A 14024-nucleotide genomic window follows, 5' to 3' on the forward strand; every position below is an offset into this window, starting at 1 on the left:
TTTCTTTTCCAATATTATCAATAACAATTTAAAGTTCACCAAAAATGTGTGAAATAAAAAGACAGTACACAGGATTTTAGCTTGCAAACTAGATGTGTTATCCTCTAGTCGTGAATAGAAAGTAGAATTACTGAGTTGTGGTGTCTTGGTTCTGATGCTTGTAATTCATCTCTCAATATTGACTGTATTGATTTTCTTTTTGGAAAAATAAGGAAACACAGCCCTACATATGGGCAGGGATATTTTGAAAATAAAATGTTGCTATACCAGTGAAAACATTTTGAAAAGTTAGAAGAACCTAAAAGATTAATCATCATCTGTGGCTCACCTAGTTTAAATAGATTACTATTTAGAAATTAAGAATTAAGTTAGATGCAAGCTCCTAATAAGATGACATCTATTTTTGCTTTTATAATAACAAGTTATCATATGCTTACATGTCTGATTCCTCTACTAGTTTCGAAGCTCCATTTCTTCATCTGTATCCTTAGTGCAGAGCACTGAGCAGGTATTTAATAAATGTTCATTGGATGAATAAAACTGGGGAGGATATGAGGAAAGAACATCCTTATAACATCATAGTCTGATTATTATAAATTAGAGAACTAGCTTTCAGTCCTATTTTGGACACAGGTAAATCTTTTAAACAGGTACCTTGCTCATTGTTTCCTCTTTGCCTCAATCTATGAAATTGGAAGTTTTTTGTTTCTGTAATTTGACCTCTTTTGCTGTTGAGTCGTTACAGTAAAACATTAAGAGGATGTGCTCTTGGTAATATCTTTGTCGATATTAAATGAAGTCTTCATTGCCTAAAAGAATGTACTGTACTGATTTGATATTAAATGCTTTCATGCATAGCAAAGAGATGAAGACTGGTTTGCCCAGTTTTATCTAGTCATGAGTGCTCCAGAGGAGTGACCTGCTATGGCTAAAATACTATTACTTTCCTCATAATAATAGATTCAGAACATTAAAAGACTGCTCTGTAATCATTTACTTATTTTTTAATAAAGTGGGTTGTTTTATTAAATTAAATTAAATTAATTAATCAACTAATTAATTAATTAATTTTGGCTGCGTTGGGTCTTCGTTGCTGCGTGCGGGCTTTTCCCTGGTTGCTGTGAGCGGGGGCTACTCTTCGTTATGGGGCGTGAGCTTCTCATTGAGGTGGCTTCTCTTGTTGTGGAGCACAGGCTCTAGGCATGCGGGCTTCAGTAGTTGTGGCACGTGGACTCAGTAGTTGTGGCTCATGGGCTCTAGAGCGCAGGCTCAGTAGTTGTGGCGCACGGGCTTAGTTGCTCTGCAGCATGTGGGATCTTCCTGGACCAGGGCTCGAATCCGTGTCCCATGCATAGGCAGGCAGATTCTTAACCACTGCACCACCAGGGAAGCCCTACTTCTTTTAACTACTCACAGTTTGGAAATTAGGCATAGTTGGTATTACATGTTTTTCTGTTTTCTGTGGCTCAGTGTTGAATTCTGATGACATGTCTTTGCAAAAGTTTACATGCATGTGTGGACTCTGATATCACTTGTTAGAAAAGGGAAATTTGGCTGTAAATTTTACCTTTTCAGCACAAGTCATAAATGCTCCTGGAATACATCTTTTTTTTTTTTTAACATCTTTATTGGAATATAATTGCTTTACAATGGTGTGTTAGTTTCTGCTGTATAACAAAGTAAATCAGCTATACGTATACATATATCCCATATCCCCTCCTTCTTGCGTCTCCCTCCCACCCTCCCTATCCCACCCCTCTAGGTGGTCACAAAGCACCAAGCTGATCTCCCTGTGCTACGTGGCTGCTTCCCACTAGCTAGCTATTTTACACTTGGTAGTGTATATATGTCAATGCCACTCTCTCACTTCGTCCCAGCTTACCCTTCCCTCTCCCTGTGTCCTCAAGTCCATCCTCTACATCTGCGTCTTTATTCCTGTCCTGCCCCTAGGTTCTTCAGAACCGTTTTTGCTTTTGTTTTTAGATCCCATATATATGTGTTAGCATACGGTATTTGTTTTCCTCTTTCTGACTTACTTCACTCTGTATGACAGACTCTAGGTCCATCCACCTCACTACAAATAACTCAATTTCATTTCTTTTTATGGCTAAGTAATATTCCATTGTATATATGTGCCACATCTTTATCCATTCATCTGTCTATGGACACTTAGGTTTGGAATGCATCTTTTTTGGCTTAGTAATATGTTCTGCTCTTTGTATAGTCCTTTACAGTTTTGAAAGTGCTTTCATACATAACTCCTTTGCAAATACCCCAGGAGAGAGGGAGGATAAGTGTTATAGGCATCTTGTTACAACTGCTCTGTAGGTTACTCTGACCTAACTTACCTATAAAATATTTAATGTCAGATAAAATTAGACTAGACCTAATTATGTTGACATTTCCACACCTCTTACTATTCCCATAAATCTGTGAACCAAGAAAATGCTTGCTGTATCTATGCTAAATTATATCATTGGGTTTTGAGACCTTGTGTCTCAGAGATTAGGCTCAGATGAGATGATTGCAATCTTCTTTGCTCACAGATAGGAAGCTATCTTCATTTATCACAGAGTAACTGAAGAATAACTGAAAGAGTTTGAGATATTTTTTGTCTTTTGTCAAGTCAAGATAGAAATGTCTCTCTTCTGGTGAGGAAAATGTGTAACAGAGAAGGCTGAAGAGAAAGATGTTTATAGCTTGGGTAAATATAATGCTTGTTTATTGTAAGTGTTTTATATATTTATTTTATAGCACAGTCTCTATCCTGAGAGGTCAGGGGAAAGAATAATTCAAATATATATTTATAATCTATGACTTCTTTCTTTGGTGATTATAGTTTGTTGAATTCTGTTTGAGATGGGGCTTAGGTGTAAAAAGAGGGGGTAAAATGGAGAGAAGATTCTAGAAGAGAATCAGGTGCCTTTGGGGAGCAATGCATATTTAGATAGTATATTTAAACCTATTTAAGAAAAAAGGAAAGTGACCATAATTTTTTTTTTCTTAACAAAGGAACAATGAAGAAAAATGAACTTCAGTAAGTGAAACTTTTATTTCTTTATAGCTAATATTTGGGGAGAACTTTTTGGTGCCTTATGATATCTTGCACACCCAGTCTTAAAAATGAAATTGTGAAATTGTAGACCCAGGTATCTTATATATCCTAAGATCTTTTATAAAATAAAGTTTATTTTTCCAGTTCTATAAACACTGATAGTTCAAGTCTTTTTTTTTTTATATAGGTCATTCAGATACCACATAGTTGATATCAAATCCTTATCAGACAGTGAAAGTCTATAAAAGGTCCAGGTGTCAAAGCAGATAGTTGCTTTAGGAACTTCTAGACCAGTTAGTAAGGCACAAAAGATTTACTTACCTAGTGTCTTTCTGAAAAGCTTCAAAGAAATAAGAAAGTACCTTATTAGAGTATAATCAAGTTGGAATAATTCTCTTCAGCTGCCAATCAGCTTTTTATTTTCTTTCACATAAACCATAATATTAATTCAGCAGGAAGGAAGAGACATTATTCATCTTGTGTAGTTTTTTAATTAGTAAAGCTCCACATTTCTTATTGCATATCAGATTTATTAAGTTGTTCACATCTATCCTGAATCTGTTTATTCATAATTGTTTAAACCAATCACATTTATACTGTCTTCAGCAGAAGTGAAGATGGGATTAATGTCATACTCCAACCTAAATTTAATGAAAGGGTATACTGTATGATTTCCTAAGAAAACACAAACGTTTTAAAGTGTATGTTTTGCCCTCCTAATCCTGAAAAATCTACTGCAGGCACATTATGTCCCTTTTCAGCTTCCAACAACAACACATACCTTCAAAACACCAAAAAGAGTTGCTGAATGACAATTTTGTAGAAAATTTTTATTGTTTTTAATATATCAATCATTTTGGCCCATTATTATTTTATACTGTGAGCTCAATTTAGCAAAATCACGTACAAATTCACCAAAATGTGTATTACACATTAGTAAATAACATATTTGAGAGTGATTATTTGGTTGTACTTGACACAAAACCAATTAAAACTCAGTTAAGCAAAACAAAATATGTATTGGTTATCATAATTGAAAGTTCTGTAGTGATGCTTCAGACATGGCTGGATCCAGGCACTCACTCTCATAGCTTTGTTTTCCAGTGAGTTGGATTCATTTTTGGGCAGGAATCCTGAAGACAAAATAGCCACTAGACTTTCAATCCCCCAGTTAGTCAACTCAAGTGACTAGGGATTGTTTCTTTCTAAATAGTTTTAGAAAAGGGTTGATTTGATTTTCTTTGTTTTAACTTAGTCCAACTTTCCATTCCTGAAATGAATAATTATGACTAGGGTTATGGTGCGTTTACTGGCCAGTCCTGGACCTAGAACCACCCTCAGGCAAACATAACTACCAGGAAGGAGGAAAGAAGTGCAGGTCTGCAAGGGAAACCCAGGGTGCTATCATGAGAATGTTTTTTGTTTTGTCGTTGTTTTTGTTTTGGTGAGAGGTGGTGGTGACAGCAAAGCACAATGTATGTATATATTAAATTAAATGAAGAGTGAAATGTGCACCATTATATATAAGTCCCATTGAGCAAAAGAGCAGCAGTTTAAATTGGTATACTAATACTTTGTGATAGAGCAACATAAAGAATGATTGCAAAACCTCGATACTGAAAATGTTTGATTGCTGAAGAAAGGCCTTGGAACATAACCAATCGTACAAAATACTTGTGATCATAGCGTGTCTGAGACTTTCTCATCTGTAAAATAATAATTATTTGGTTAACAGTAGATACTTTTATACACCTTTTTTGTGCTGAATTATATTGCTATAGGAGGTATTGCAGATTTTATCAAATAGTGTTTGTATAATTTAAGTTAATTATATCCAATTATGGATGATATTGCACTCAATTTAGAATAGAGACAAGGATTAGTAAAACTCTTCTCCCCACCTTTCCTTAACTGTGGGAAATTGGAACACTGTATTACGGCTCGCTGAAATTTGCCTTTAAATACATTACTCATTTCATGGATATTAACATGAATAAAATTAAACTCCACAGGACTGGAAAAATTAAACTAATGACTTTTTATGTAATCCAAGTTAATGAGTGCTTTCTGGTCTAATTTTTCATTGAGGAATCAACCACAGTTTTTTGATTCCCTTCATTATGGGACTATTTACAAAAATGCTTAATAAGAGCCTGTATTGAATAGGTGCTCTGTTTCCATACACACTGAAATATATTTACACATTTTTACAGTTTTTTGTAGCAATATAAGGTCTCTTAAAAATTAAGTGTCGCTTTTAGGGTAGGTGTTTTATAAATTTTTCTTTAATTACCTGAATATGTTTTTTTTCAAATTTATCTAATTAATTAATTGATTTATTTTTGGCTGCCTTGGGTCTTCGTTTCTGCGCATGGTCTTTCTCTAGTTGTGGCGAGCAGGGGCTACTCTTCGTTGCGGTGCGAGGGCTTTTCACTGCAGTGGCTTCTCTTGTTGCGGAGCACAGGCTCTAGGCGCACGGGCTCGGTAGCTGTGGCTCGTGGGCACTAGAGCGCAGGCCCCGTAGTTGTGGCGCACAGGCTTAGTTGCTCCGTGGCATGTGGGATCTTCCCGGACCAGGGATCGAACCCATGTGCCCTGCATTGGCAGGAGGATTCTCAAGCACTGCGCCACCAGGGAAGTCCCCTGAATATGTTTTTAATGTGTTAAACTACTATACTAAAGAATAGTGATTCATAATTTTCATCTTCCGAGATGAAGGAAGGAAAGAAGAGTGGAAAGAAAAAAGGCAGGAAGGAGGAGGGAAAAAAACTGGGGAATACTTGGGAAAAATTCTGTTCCTAAATAACTTGGTGCTGAAATTTGTATTTGCAGTGTTTTAGAAGTAGTCTTAGTGTTAGGAGATAAACTAAATATGATGACTAATTCAAAAAATTAAACGTAATTAAATCTAAAATATATTAGACAAAAAAAATTTTAACAATTAACTAAATAAAAATTTTGACACTTTTGATAATGACTTAGTTGCTTTAAAACCTTTGTGTGAATTCATAGCTAAGGTCTTAATTTAAGGATTAGCGACTTACATGATTTTGTGTTTAAAATATGTAACTGACATTAAGGGAAACTCTAAAATAAAAACCAGTCTTTCCTAATTCAGCGGAGGAGTTGAGGAAATGAATATAGTTATCTGAGAGAAGAGCAATGAAGGCAGGCAGAAGGAATAAAAAGTTCAAAGGTCCTGAGACTTAATGTTTGAATCAAAGTCTCAAAAAACCTCATTAAAACATAAAAATAAAAAGCACACCAAAAGGAAAATAAAAATTATAAATTAATTATTTAATAAATTAAACACATAAAAGTTGTACTTCACTTGCAGTTAAAGAAGTACACATTTCAGAAAAAGACAATTTTTTGACAATCAAATTGTCAAAAGATGAGAAAAAAAGTCATTGCTGGAAAGGGTGATTTGAAATTAACATTATCATCTGCCATTGGTGGGAAGTCTATTTTGGTATATCTTTCTAGAAAGCGTCTTGGTGGTATGTAAGAAAATACTTCAAAGATCAAATACTTTTTCACCTAGTAATTTAACTTCTAGGAAGCCATAATAAAGGAATAACGTGAGATGAGCACAAATATTTATGTATGAAGATATGTATTGCAGTTCTATTTATAGTATGAAAGTGTGGAACTTTTGAACAATTCATCATAAGTAAAAATAATTGTCTTGAATTACTAGGTCCTTTTTTTTTTTAATGTGCTGGGCACTGTGGATTATCTCATTTATTTCTTTCTACATTTATGTAATATATAGTTAAGCGTTTATTTGTTAATTTCCCTACCCCTGTGTTTATAATAGACCAGCTTTTCCTTGGTGGAACTCATCTTTCATCATGTGTAGTAGCCATGTGGCTAAGGAGAACTGACCTTATTGGTATCTCGAATGGCCTAAGCCCATCAGTGATTCTATACCCCCAGTGATTGATTAGGGATGTGTATGTGTGTGTGTGTGTGTGTGACCTTATTGACTCAATAAGACTAAATCCCAGAACTTTTGATTACTGATTGAAGGAGAAATGCTTCCTCCTTTAGCTCTCACTCTTGGCTTTGCTCTGGCTTTCTTGCTCTTTCTTTTTCTTTTTCCCCCCTCTTTCCTCCAAACATTGCTGAGATTTCCATTCTTTTCCCTAGTCAGATGTATTTTCCTCTTCAAATTCCCATTGCATTAAAAAGTTACTGTACCCTGGTATGAATTTCACTCTGCCATACATCATTCATTAACTCAAGTAAATTTTTAGTCTGTGGCCAGTTGTCACTACTTCGAATTCATCTTAGTGCCTATGCTGTATTTTACATAAAAGGCTCTAAATATTTGAGAGGTCAGAGTTTGTGAAGAGTTAATGTTAAAAAGAACAAAGACTTTACCTTAACCTATTTATACTGAAAAATATAATAGCTAAAAGTTTCATAGAAAGTTGCTTGGGTTTTCCACTGATTGCAGCAGAAAGAGTGAATGACTTGATAATTGTTCTCCTACTTCTAATTAGGAAAATTTCCTGCTGGTGACAGCTTCAAAGCACTGCTAAAAGTTTCATGTCAAATGTAGAGGAATGAACTCGATTTAATTTGTTTTCAAATTGGTGAATTTAAAATTGATATTAATTCTGAAATAGTTTGTCATGTCTCAGCCTGTGTCACTTTTCTCTTTACCATTTTGAGAGTGGAGAACTTAAAATGCACATGGAACAAAAAGGAATGATGTCAATTCTTGGTTCAGACTGACATCTCTGAGAATAGGAAAGGCCTGGGTCAGGGTTGTCTTGGTCTTGCTCTCTTCTTACCTAAATTAAATCCCAAGCACCATTCCCCTTTTACGTCTTACAAATATGAATGCCTTGAGTCTATTTCTATTTTGCATTGCCATTTAACAAATATACACAAATTTCTAAGGAACAATTTACTTGTCTCACCTTCTCCCTTTCACGGTCTCTTCAGAGCTACATTTACCACATGGTCGACCTAAAATACATTTTCTTGCACCACTTTCCTGTTTTATCATACTCACATCACCTTTAGGATAAAATCCAAATTTTAGCATGGCATTCAGGAGGCTTCTTGATATGGCCTTACCTTACTGCAAAAATTTCTTATAAAATAGTTTCATAAGCATTCTATTTTCAAATCATATATACCTGACCACTTGCCTGTCCTTAAAGGTGGCATGTTCTTTCTTATTACTGTACCTTTGCTTATGATATTCCCTCTGCCAACCAATTTCTTCATTGGACAACTTCTAAACTGGTGGTTCACAGGTTCCATCTTCTTAAGGAAGAAGACAAGTAAAAATACCTTTAAACCTGGCTTGTTTGTTTAGGTTGGTTTTGTTGTGTGTGGAATATTTAAAGATACAAGTGTTGCATTAACAGATAGAGGCATCTAGTCATATTGCAATGTTCATAATGGTTTTCTTAAACTAATACTGTTGGAAAAAAATGAAGGTTTTGGTAAAGAAACGGTTGGCTTCATTTAATTTCATGTACCTCTTCAAATTTCATAATATGTAATAAATGGTGGCAAAACAGTATAAAATTGAGTGTGTTATGTTCATACTAAAATTTTAAGAATCATTCACATTGGAAATCAAGATTTTATATTTTAAAATAAAAATATGTTCAAAAGAGCAGCTCATAAGCATATCTAATTTTTTGCAAGAATATTTAAAGTGCTCTTTAAATGAACAAATCTAATCATATCAGACAGTGGAATAATACATCCACTTCACAGTATATGTCACTTTCCTGCAAGAAGAAAGATAGAAGTAGGCACAAGTTCATTCTTGTTTTTTGGTGTGGGTATTTTTGTGCTCTTCTTTATGCTGTCACATTGCATAAAATATTCTAGGTTGAAAAGTATTTTCCACAGTAAGAATGGATTTCAGTCAATCTGAGATAGAAATAAAAGCTGTGGGTATAAGTTGAGTTAACCATTTTAAGGAAAACATTTACTTTGCTATACTGTTTGGAATGGGATTTTTTTTTAGCAGTTTTCTTTTTAAACAAAGTTACTTATGTTATCTTGGGTGATTTCTTTCTTATTTCATTCCATTAGACCAACATTTGCACAAAATAAATAAGGAAATAACCATTACGCTAAAAAAGAACTAATTTTGTCTCCTTTTTTCTCCCCCTTCCCCAAGCAGACAAAAGAGAAAAAATGATCTGGTTAATCACTTTGGAAATCATGGCACAGTTTCATGGCTACCTTTTAGCTGTGCCATGTTTGAAATTTCCTGTCCAGGATGAACAGATCTATTTCTAAAGCTGGAAGTAGGTGATAATGCAGCCTTTACATTTTGAGGAAAGATAAGATGAATTGTACCATTTATATATACCCTAGGAGTCAATGCTAAGAGAATACCATGCATATGATTTAATAAATAACAGCATCATTGGGTAGATAAACATTTTTTTCACTAACATTATAAAGTATCTATAAATGGCCTTAAAATATACCCTGCTCATATTTTAATTCAGATTTTACAATCGTTGCTTTCTCTGCTAGATGCTATTGATGATCTGCCTATAATCCCACTCCCTTGGCATCTCCCAAATAAGCTTTTTTTACTTGAATTATGTGCCTCTGGGGCCTCCTAAACTAAGATCCCTTCTTTCTTTATCTCTAAAGTTATGATAGAAAATGAAAAAGAATATGGTGAACAAATAGATAAACAGGCTTCTAAAGAAAATTGTGGCTAAGTTAGAAACAGATAGTTTCAGAATATTCAGATGGCTCAGATACAAACAAAGAGTCAGAAATAAAGTATTTGAGATCCGGCTTTAGTCTATAATTTGAGAAAGTCAAGAATACAGGTCTGGCTTTACCAATGGTCTGTATCAGAGTTATGGAGGGAGACACAACAAAAGAGTTAGATATGTTTTTGTACTTGTGTTCCTCCTCCCTCTCAAAAAAAAAAAAGCATATTTTTGCTGTTTTGGCAAGAAGAAATACTATGAATTTTTTTGGCTGCTATTGAATTTATGTCAGAGGTCCATTTGAAATGATGGAATTAAGGGAAGGCATAATTTGTGCTGTTGCATCTGGAAGGACTTTTTCCTTTTGTGTGTTGGGATAAAAATGTAAGAATCTTAACTAGCCGCTGTGTCTGTTCTAGTTAACAGCATGAGAATAAATAGAAGCGTGAGCTACCTAAATGTTTCTCCGTAGCAGGTGAAGTGGAATGAAAGTTAACATAGATCAGTGCTTTCTAAAATTCTGTTTCACCTTCTTAATCCGGGACAGAGTATGCGCTTGGTTAGTCTAATTAGCTAATAAGTGAAGGAGACAGCTGGGCCTAGTTGTCGTACAGCCTGAGGGAGAAAGGGGGTATATGGTCAACCAGCTATCACTGTTCTTTAACAGTAACATATCCATGAGTTAAAACATTTAACTTATTATCTAGCAATCCTACTATTTGCCCTTATCTAACAATCTGTTACTCTACCTTTTCAAAAAAATGACATGCTTTACCATTGTTTTCCTGTTACTGGGTAGCTTTCTTGAACTTTCACAAGAAACGTAATTGGAATTTTAGAATATGCATTGTAATATCTAAATTAAAATACACATAAATATAATTATTGATTAATTCTACTGAGTCCAATTTTAATTTTATTTTTAGTTATGTGTAATTTCATCTGATATACACAAGAGAGAAAGTAATTGAAGGCAAGTTCAGATGGGAACTGTATGATTGAAAGTCAAGTGTCTGCATATTCCTTCAACTATATTTGAACATACCTACCCAGGTAAGAATAAGTGATTGCTTGTTTATATACTTAATACCATTTGGAAAAAAGATTTGAAGCTACAAAAAAGTTTTTACTTTGTACTGATTATTTAAAAAGATAGTTTTATTATATGAAATAGTAAAATACATAAAAGCAAAATAAAATTGAAATCGTGAATGAGTCTGTTTTCTAAAAACAACTTCTATTACCTGTTTGTTCTATAGCATTTGATTTTTGTTTTGTTGTTTTTTTCCTTTAAACAACATTAGGCTAATATACGTATTCTTTGTTGAATTTCTTTATTATTTTTATAACAAATCTATTTTGTTCTATTTGAGAATATGAATTAATGCTTCATATTTTTCATTGTTATCTGTTAATATAAACATAAATGATTAAAAAATTTTTTAGGTTGGGTTTATTACTCGGAGAATATCCTTATGGATAAATTTATATATATATATATATATTTATATATACATACATATATATAGTGCTCATTTTGCATGCTAAATGTTCCTAAAATTAGCATCACTGGCTCAATGGCTATAATATTTTAAAAGTTTTTTATTCTTATTGCTGAATTTACCTCCAGAAGGTGATAATGAGTTATAGACCCATTGACTTATATTTTTTTCATTCAAAAATTTTCCCTAACAAAACCGAGTTTCCCTAACAAACCTAGTCACTTGGGCAGGTGAACATTTAAATGGACGGCCAATTGGAGTAAAGATACAGAGCTGAGAAAGCCAGGGGATATTCGGGAAATTGGAAGCATAGGGTAGATATAGCAGAGTAGTGGCAAATAGGTTCTTGTGATTTGGATTCCTATACTATTATGGCATTTATATTTCATCATTATGTGATGAGGGACAGTTGCAGGGGAATAAGGTGATCCATGTTTTATTCTAAGCAGCTTAATCTGGAAGTGATTTGTGTGTTAGACTAATGAAGAGAGAGCAAACCCAAAAGGAGGGGGAATAATTTGTAGGCTTTTCTGTTTTATTTTTATCAACAGCTGTTTAAACACTTGCTATTTGCCAGGCACTATGGTAGGAACTGTAGAAAAAAAGATGAAAAAGACATAATCCTCACTCTTGAGGCTCTTATAGTATAGTGGGTGAGACATGCGTGGCAAACAAAGGAATATAATACACCATGACAGCGTAACAATTGAATCATATTCAAGGTAAGATTAACTGGTAACTAGTTATATTGAGATGCAGGTACTGGGTTATCAACTGAGGTGATTTTCCCAAAGACATCGAGTCTGATCAAGGTTACACTAGAAGCAGTGTTTCTAAACTTTGCAAGAATTCAAACAGGAATCAATGAAACTTTAGGACGAAAGTAGTGTAAATGAAAAACAAAGCAGTGGTAGAAGTGGTGGGAGGTTAAGGAGAGGGTCTTTTATCTTAGGCAAGAGTGGCATGTTGGTGGCATTACAGATATGGGGAAAAAACCAGCAAAAGTAGGATTTTTGTCATGGTAGAATAATAGGTTTAGTTTTGCTTTGTTCTCTCACTGCTGTTTGCTCATACATTTGCTGGAGCACTCATAGCATTTTGAAATTTCATTGCAATTCCTTACGTAATTGAGAATCCATTTATTTACTATGAAAAGTGGTATGAGTTTCCTTAAAAGTACAAATATGATAAGAGTAAAAATAAGTTACATCGAACAAAACATATGAAATAAAGACCTGATTTTATTCGTAGCCACTGTATATATAATTTAGCTTTAGCCTTTCCAGCAATCACAAAAGTGGATATATGTTCTTGCCCTAAGAGCTTAAATAAATTTATTATAGACGTCTTAGTGTAATGGACAGGAAAATTGTCCTTACCACTTAGGGGTGCCTTAAATTTTGCATTGTTGGAAGGAAAGGGAACTTTGTTAACACATAGTTATAAGTAGATAAGTTTGTGGAAGTTAAGAATTCAACTTCTCCAGAAAGTCTTTCCTGATTTTTGGAACCAGGACCAGGTCTTTCTCCCTTATATTATGTACCTTAACACTGTTTACATTCCTGGGTCATATCATGCATTGTGGTTTTGTCTATCATTTCCTGAGACTATGATTCTTGAGGATTGGGTCGTCATTTATCATTACAGATATAAATTGAAATCTAAATAAAACTCACCACAATGTTGGTTTCATAGATACTCCACAAATATTTCTTAAATGCAAAATTTAATCCATTTCCATGGCTTGTTTTAATCATTGCTGTCCTAGTCTAGATGTTTTTATGAGTTCCATATTAGTTTTCTATTGCTCTATGATAAATCACTTCAAAACTTAGCCACTTAAAACAGTGCTTATATATTATCTCACAGTTTTCTGTGGGCTACAAATCTGGGTACAGCTCAGGTGATGCTTCTGGCTGTAGGTCCCTTGTGATGTTGCAGTCAAGCTGCCCACTGCAGCTGCAGTCCTTTCAGAGCTCAACTAGGGCTGAAGGGTCCACTTCCAGACTCAGCCATGGAAGGCCTCTCTCTATAGGGCTGCCTCACCCATTACGGAAACCACATTCCTTTATAATCAAATCTAGGAAGTGTCATCCCATTTGTGGTGAGTTGAATGATGGCCTCCAAATAGATATGTTCAAGTCCTAACCTGTGTTTCTTGTGAATGTGACATTATTTGGAAAAAGAGTAAAGACTTACAAAGGTAGATGTAATTAAATTAAGGATCTTGAGTGCGAACATCCTGGATTAACTAGATGAGCCTTAAATCCAGTAACATGTGTCCTTATGAGGCATACACAAAGGAGAAGTTCCTGTGAGGACGGGGCAAGGACTGGTGTGATGCAACCACAAGTCAAGGATCAGCTGGTGCCACCAGGCCCTGAAAAGGCAGGAATAAAATCTCCCTTAGAGCCTTCAGAGGAAGTGTAGTCTTTCTGACACCTTGATTTCAAACTTCCGGCCTCCAAAGCTATGAGAGAATAAACTTCTATTGTTTTAAGTCACCCAGTTTGTGGTAGTTTGTTATGGAAGCCACAAGAAACTAATATACCACCCCTTCTGCAGTCTTCTATATTTTAGAATGAGTCCTAGGTCCAGCCAGCATCTAAGAGGAGGGGGTCACAAAAGGGTATGAATATCAGGAGGCAGAGATCTTTGGAAGCCATCTGAGAGTCTGTCTATTCTATCAGATTTCTGAATGCCTCCATTTGCTTGATCTTTGTTTGACACATCTGTGTAGATGGACCAAACTCT

General features: G+C 34.7%; 1 protein-coding gene across 12 annotated transcripts in view; it reads left to right on the plus strand.

Annotated features, from left to right (window-relative positions):
- GULP1 (GULP PTB domain containing engulfment adaptor 1) overlaps positions 1 to 14024 on the plus strand; it is a 259003-nt gene that overhangs the window by 71750 nt on the left and 173229 nt on the right. For 10 of the 12 annotated variants that reach the window (XM_036858996.1, XM_036859003.1, XM_036858995.1 and 7 more), the window contains exon 2: positions 10695 to 10821. The exons of 1 other annotated variant lie outside the window; for it this stretch is intronic. The gene's annotated coding sequence lies outside the window, so the exon portion shown is untranslated. Of the gene's footprint in view, positions 1 to 9223; positions 9343 to 10694; positions 10822 to 14024 lie in introns of those variants that run through there. One more of the 12 variants, XM_036858994.1, reaches the window with a different exon arrangement.

The sequence above is a fragment of the Balaenoptera musculus genome, chromosome 7, assembly GCF_009873245.2.
Source record: "Balaenoptera musculus isolate JJ_BM4_2016_0621 chromosome 7, mBalMus1.pri.v3, whole genome shotgun sequence".
Taxonomy (NCBI): Eukaryota; Metazoa; Chordata; class Mammalia; order Artiodactyla; family Balaenopteridae; genus Balaenoptera; species Balaenoptera musculus.